This window comes from Schistocerca gregaria, chromosome 2 (genome assembly GCF_023897955.1).
Source record: "Schistocerca gregaria isolate iqSchGreg1 chromosome 2, iqSchGreg1.2, whole genome shotgun sequence".
NCBI classification, from domain to species: domain Eukaryota; kingdom Metazoa; phylum Arthropoda; class Insecta; order Orthoptera; family Acrididae; genus Schistocerca; species Schistocerca gregaria.
In genome coordinates this window covers 197,943,570-197,950,718 of record NC_064921.1, presented here as the reverse complement: position 1 = coordinate 197,950,718, position 7,149 = coordinate 197,943,570, and the positions used below count along the sequence as shown (strand labels likewise).

The 7,149-nt window shown below is 38.5% G+C and overlaps 1 non-coding gene across 1 annotated transcript; it reads left to right on the top strand.

The window, feature by feature from the left end:
- The first annotated feature begins 6,392 nt into the window (after positions 1 to 6,392).
- Positions 6,393 to 6,464, top strand: Trnaq-cug (transfer RNA glutamine (anticodon CUG)). Its single transcript has one exon. It is a non-coding gene; the product is annotated as a tRNA-Gln (tRNA).
- The last annotated feature ends 685 nt before the right edge of the window (positions 6,465 to 7,149 follow it).

The window sequence follows — 7,149 nt, the reverse complement described above, 5'->3', positions numbered from 1 at the left end:
TACTTTCAGAAACGACTTCCTGACACTTAAATCTATACTCGATGTTAACAAATTTCTCTTCTTCAGAAACGATTTCCTTGTCATTGCCAGTCTACATTTTATATCCTCTTTACTTCGACCATCATCAGTTATTTTACTCCCTAAATATCAAAACTCCTTTACTACTTTTCGTGTCTCATTTCCTAATCTAATTCCCTCAGCATCACCCGACTTAATTTGCCTACATTCCATTATCCTCGTTTTGCTTTTGTTGATGTTCATCTTATATCCTCCTTTCAAGACACTGTCCATTCCGTTCAACTGCTCTTCCAAGTCCTTTGGTGTCTCTGACAGAATTACAATGTCATCGGCGAACATCAAAGTTTTTATTTCTTCTCTATGGATTTTAATACCTACTCCGAATTTTTCTTTTGTTTCCTTTACTGCTTGCTCAATATACAGATTGAATAACATCGGGGAGAGGCTGCAACCATGTCTTACTCCCTTCCCAACCACTGCTTCCCTTTCATGTGCCTCGACTCTTATAACTGCCATCTGGTTTCTGTACAAATTATAAATAGCCTTTCGCTCCCTGTATTTTACCCCTGCCACCTTTAGAATTTTAAAGAGAGTATTCCAGTCAACATTGTCAAAAGCTTTCTCTAAGTCTACAAATGCTAGAAACGTAGGTTTGCCTTTCCTTAATCTTTCTTCTAAGATAAGTCGTACGGTCAGTATTGCCTCACGTGTTCCAGTATTTCTACGGAATCCAAACTGATCTTCCGCGAGGTCGGCTTCTACTAGTTTTTCCATTCGTCCGTAAAGAATTCGAGTTAGTATTTTGCAGCTGTGGCTTATTAAACTGATTGTTCAATAATTTTCACATCTGTCAACACCTGCTTTCTTTGGGATTGGAATTATTATATTCTTCTTGAAGTCTGAGGTTATTTCGCCTGTTTCATACATCTTCCTCACCAGATGGTAGAGTTTTGTCAGGAATGGCTCTCCCAAGGCCGTCAGTAGTTCCAATGGAATGTTGTCTACTCCAGGGGCCTTGTTTCGACTCAGGTCTTTCAGTGCTCTGTCAAACTCTTCACGCAGTATCGTATCTCCCATTTCATCTTCATCTACATCCTCTTCCATTTCCATAATATTGTCCTCAAGTACATCGCCCTTGTATAGACCCTCTATATACTCCTTCCACCTTTCTGCTTTCCCTTCTTTGCTTATTACTGGGTTTCCATCTGAGCTCTTGATATTCATACAAGTGGATCTCTTTTCTCCAAAGGTCTCTTTAATTTTCCTGTAGGCAGTATCTATCTTACCCCTAGTGAGATAAGCCTCTACATCCTTACATTTGTACTCTAGCCATCCCTGCTTAGCCATTTTGCACTTCCTGTCGATCTCATTTTTGAGACGTTTGTATTCCTTTTTGCGTGCTTCATTTACTGCATTTTTATATTTCCTGCTTTCAGAAATTAAATTCAATATTTCTTCTGTTACCCAAGGATTTCTACTAGCCCTCGTCTTTTTACCTACTTGATCCTCTGCTGCCTTCACTACTTCAACCCTCAAAGCTACCCATTCTTCTTCTATTGTATTTCTTTCCCACATTTCTGTCAATTGTTCCCTTATGCTCTCCCTAAGACTCTCTACAACCTCTGGTTCCTTCAGTTTATCCAGGTCCCATCTCCTTAATTTCCCACATTTTTGCAGTTTCTTCAGTTTTAATCTACAGTTCATAACCAATAGATTGTGGTCCGAGTCCACAGCTGCCCCTGGAAATGTCTTACAATTTAAAACCTGGTTCCTAAATCTCTGTCTTACCATTATATAATCTATCTGATACCTTTTAGTATCTCCAGGGTTCTACCATGTATAGAACCTCCTTTCATGATTCTGAAACCAAGTGTTAGCTATGATTAAGTTGTGCTCTGTGCAAAATTCTACCAGGCGGCTTCCTCTTTCATTTCTTTGCCCCAGTCCATATTCACCTACTACGTTTCCTTCTCTCCCTTTTCCTACACTCGAATTCCAGTCACCCATGACTATTAAATTTTCGTCTCCCTTCACTATCTGAATAATTTCTTTTATTTGATCATACATTTCTTCAATTTCTTCGTCATCTGCAGAGCTAGTTGGCATATAAACTTGTACTACTGTAGTAGGTGTGGACTTCGTATCTATCTTGGCCACAATAATGCTTTCACTATGCTGTTTGTAGTAGCTTACCCGCATTCCTATATTCCTATTCATTATTAAACCTACTCCTGCATTACCCCTATTTGATTTTGTGTTTGTAACCCTGTAGTCACCTGACCAGAAGTCTTGTTCCTCCTGCCATCGAACTTCACTAATTCCCACTATATCTAACTTTAACCTATCCATTTCCCTTTTTAAATTTTCTAACCTACTTGCCCGATTAAGGGATCTGACATTCTACGCTCCGATCGTAGAACGCCAGTTTTCTTCCTCCTGATAACGGCATCCTCTTGAGTAGTCCCTGCCCGGAGATCCGAATGGGGGACTATTTTACCTCCGAAATATTTTACCAAGAGGACGCCATCATCATTTAATCATACAGTAAAGCTGCATGCCCTCGGGAAAAATTACGGCCGTAGTTTCCCCCTTGCTTTCAGCCGTTCGCAGTACCAGCACAGCAAGGCCGTTTTGGTTATTGTTACAAGGCCAGATCAGTCAATCATCCAGACTGTTGCCCTTGCAACAACTGAAAAGGCTGTTGCCCCTCTTCAGGAACCACACGTTTGTCTGGCCTCTCAACAGATCCCCTCCGTTGTGGTTGTACCTACGGTACGCAGACTCGAATTTCACTTATGTGTGGAAAGAAAGTGTAGATGTGCCAGCAAAAATAAGTGCTGATATTCCCACAGATTCCTCTTCTTGTAGTTTAATTCGAAAGTCGCCATAATATCTTGGGGAAATAAAGACAGCCTGTAATCTATACAACCAACTGGCTTCAAATCTTTAGTATTTGATAAAGCTTTATGTATAATTGATACTGAACTAGGTAATAATTAAAGGACTCAATATAATAGCCTAAACCTAATAAGTGAATGTTTTATGGGTAAACGAAATTATTCATAGAAAACTGAATCGTTGGAAGCACAAGATATTAAAAAACCTTATCGTTAGACAAGAACAGCAAAACGGAGTGAAGGATGGCAATTTACTTGCATTGCTCCAGTTGTTAGAGCAATATAAATTTACTTAACATGATTTATACAAATTAAGTCAAATAGTAGTGGCTATTCCAGCTTTCTCTGCATCACGTGAAAGAACATTTTCGCGTATGCGACGCGTAGTAAGTCATGTAAGCAATTCAATGAAGTAATTCAGTGTCTGATTACTGCCTGAGTTATACGTGTATTCCAGAAATACAAGAACTGCGACAAAGACTATTGATTTGCAAAGAGTGGTTAACGATTTTGGTCTCTGTCACAAAAGACGGATTAATCTGTTTCAAAAATAAGTAAACACCGGTTTCTTATTTGTATTTCACAGTTTTTACAGTTTTTCCGTTTTTTTTTTTCTCAGTGGTCTCTGTTTTCCAGCTGAACATAAAAAAAATATAAACTCTCGAAGACGTTTGTTTTGTGGCATAATTTGTTTTTGTTGTGTGGCATATCGAGAAGAGGTTTCATTCGTATCGGAGTATGTTATATGTGGACACTATATAGTATATATAGTTCCTAAAGTCACCGGCAGAGGTCGGGCCAAAACTACACGTTTACGGTACTATCAGCATCGTTAAACAATTGCCTGTGGCCTTGGCGAATGTTTTGTGCACTCCGCTTTGCTTTGTGTTGTGTGTTGATCGTTGTTTTATGTTCACAGTTTGAAATGACTAAATACGGTCAATGGTGGGGTTAGAGTGCGACATTGACAACACCACAAAATACTGGCGATCCCAAGTGAGCATATTTTAGTTATACTTTCGCAGGATCCAGAATGCGGTCGTAGGCTGACAGTCCTTACCCGCTTAAAGAGTGGGTGGCGTGGGTTGTTTCCCCTAAAGGATAGGTCGTTGTTCCCCTGCTCCGCCAGCGGAACTGGCTCCGACCCTCTCCTCTCTGGCCGACAAAAATTCTCCTTTGTTTATGCAGCAGATTACAACCACAATATAGTGCCCGAATATCTTTAATAGCGTATACGTGTATCGGAAAATATAGCTGTTCTGTAATTCATTATATTGTAAATCACTTGATTGTAACTTTGACGCAGTCTGTCCAGCCATGACGAAGACCTTGTAATAAATGGCAATGTATATAGGAGTACTATAGTTTTCAATACAAGAACGGAAATATTTTTTCAGTGCTTCGCTGTTAACGAGCGATTGCGTGTTTTAAAATATGGTTTATGTATACTGGATACCGTACTGAAGTTTCTGATGTAGAGAAAATGTCAGGCTATGTAGACAAAGGAGGCTGGCACTTTTGGAAGTGCCCGGATTTTATTCATCCAGAATTTGAGAATGAGAGCGCGCAAGGACTTCCGATAAACTTTCCAAGTACTGTAATTTCAAACTTTTCGAAGCTTTTTCTCGCTGAGTTAGTACTGAAGAGTTAGCAAATTAAAACTTCATGCCTGATGCTGCCGTTGTAGTGCATAGACGGCAGAAACGTAGTAGATAATTTTTTCCCCATTTGGGGGGGGGGGGGGCAAATGATGAAGGGAAAAAATTTATCACTGTCTACGTTTCCGCCGTCTATGCAGTACAACGGCAGCAGCAGGTATGACGTTTTAATTTGCGAACTCTTTATTACTAACTCTATTCGCAATGCGCTTTGCATACAGTATCCACATAAACTTCTAACTGTCCCTTCAAAATTATGATACAAACGATACAGGACATAAGTCATAAATATTGAGATGTGTGAAAAACTAGCTTTTGCTTCAAATCGGTTGCAAATTACCCAGATTATATTCATCCAGTATTTGATAATCAGAGCACCTAACGACTTCCAACAAATTTTAACCGTAATTTCAAACTTACCGTAAGCTTAGTTTTCTTTTACGTGCTTAATGTAAAATATTCAACTCATTAACTTGACTGGCAAGCGCTCGGATGTATGAAGCTGTTTTATACATAGGGGTTGATTCTTTCACAGGTTTTCACTAAAACTTAACTTTTCACTGCCACTGTACACAGAAATTAACATAGTTCACTGTTTTTCAAGGAAAAACAATAGCATGAGCTATTTGGAGATAGTAAAAGACAAGGAGATACAATTTTCAGGTAGAAGGGGAAGGGGGGGGGGGAGCGTGACAAATCAATGATACCTTGACTAGGAAAAAAAAAATTGATACAAAACATAAATGTACAAAAAAACTACAAGTATAGAGCGATAACAGCACACGGACTAAATTTAATCTGTACTGCAAACCAAATATGGCACTTTATGATGTCTGTCATAATGAATTTATGGACGGAATGATGTAACGTCAATAAATTAATGTTTAAAGTCACATTCTGCCCTTCATATTTATTCGTGTGAACTCAAGGCTAGGCCCAACCATTTTATAATGTGACGCACCTTTGTGACACATGGTATAGAGCCGCCACTGCATTGAAAGATACCCCATGTCCTCCCTAAACTATTCTGCTCCCATAAATGAAGTTTCATTTATTATTGATACTCTATTACAGTTTATTTTGTATATATCATATATGGCACATCTACGAGGCTTATATCTCTGCAATCCCCTCGTTTTTGTTTTTTTTTTTTTAGAGTGATGGAGGGGGGGGGGGGTGGCGTGCAACAATGGCATTCTTGCCTGTGCCTGGAATTTTTCTTTGTAGCAAGCTTCAGAAACATAACACCATATTTTATGAACGCTGCATTACCGGTACGTAATTCTGTCTTTTCCTCTTCCCTTGCGGTTTTTGCTTTTTGAAAGTGCTTCATCAAGTTTTTGAACTATAGGCAAGCCTTCTGAATTTCCTGTATAAGCTGCTTTTGTTACCTCGATATCTTCTGTAGTTACAAGTATTCATCACTGGTCGTAAATAAAACGCAACGAAGAAGTCTCATGTTGTTGCTTTATACTTGCCGGTGTGTCACAGCACAGATCTCTTTACTGATATTATATTTATTTTGGAACTATACAGCAACCATTTGATTCTTCAACAGGTCTGTAAAAAAAGTACAATTAAAAAGCATATCGAACATTAATTACCGTACAGACGAATAGCGAAATAACAGACATATACTGCAGAAGTCTAAATAACTATCGTAGTAGCTACAGTGGGAAATAACTAATGAAAATGTAGAAGTGAAAGAACTTGAAAGGCCACATTTGTAACACCCCTTAAAGCTGACGCAAAAATTTAAGGATACACACATAAAGCAAAAGTAATAATGATTACATATATAACACAAAGGCAATGTCAAGGTCCCATGGTGTAATGGTTAGCACTCTGGACTCTGAATCCAGCGATCCGAGTTCAAATCTCGGTGGGACCTGATTATTTTTTTCACTTTCCTGTCATTAATTTCAAAGGTCATTAATGATATTTTGTATTACAATCCGAGTCATAACATGTATTCTACATTTACATTAGCTATTGTTACGGATGATACCAAATGAAGATTCGTCTTGCATAAGTCAATGTTCCGCCGTAATGAACACTGGGCAATGCCTTTCAGGGATGGTATTTCAAAAGAAAGATATTAAGACGAAGAAACTGAAACACGAAAACCTTCGAAACCGAAGGTTGAAGACACAAAGTTTCTCTTTCAACAACAGTACAATGAATATGACTAAACCTTTACCACTGTCTGATAGACATCAAAGAAAACCAGATTAACTTCACAGTAAGGGGGGAGGTACATTCACACAACACAAGAAATAAAAATTACATTGACTCGTCCCAGGTAAGGCTGAAGAAAACCCAAAACTGCCATAACTACATGGGGATTAAGCTATTCAACAAACTGCATGCCAGTACAGCAACTAAGGAAGAAACTAAAAAATTGGCAGATTCTGAATACAACCTACAACATTCTGGAATTCAAAGAAAACTTGAGACGCCTCCAGAATGTATGATGATTACAGCATGTAGTGAAAATATAGGCGGTATCAGATTCTGTGAAAAATTTGATCCAAGGAGATGTATAACTGTAAATACTTTTCTTTTCTGTATATTTT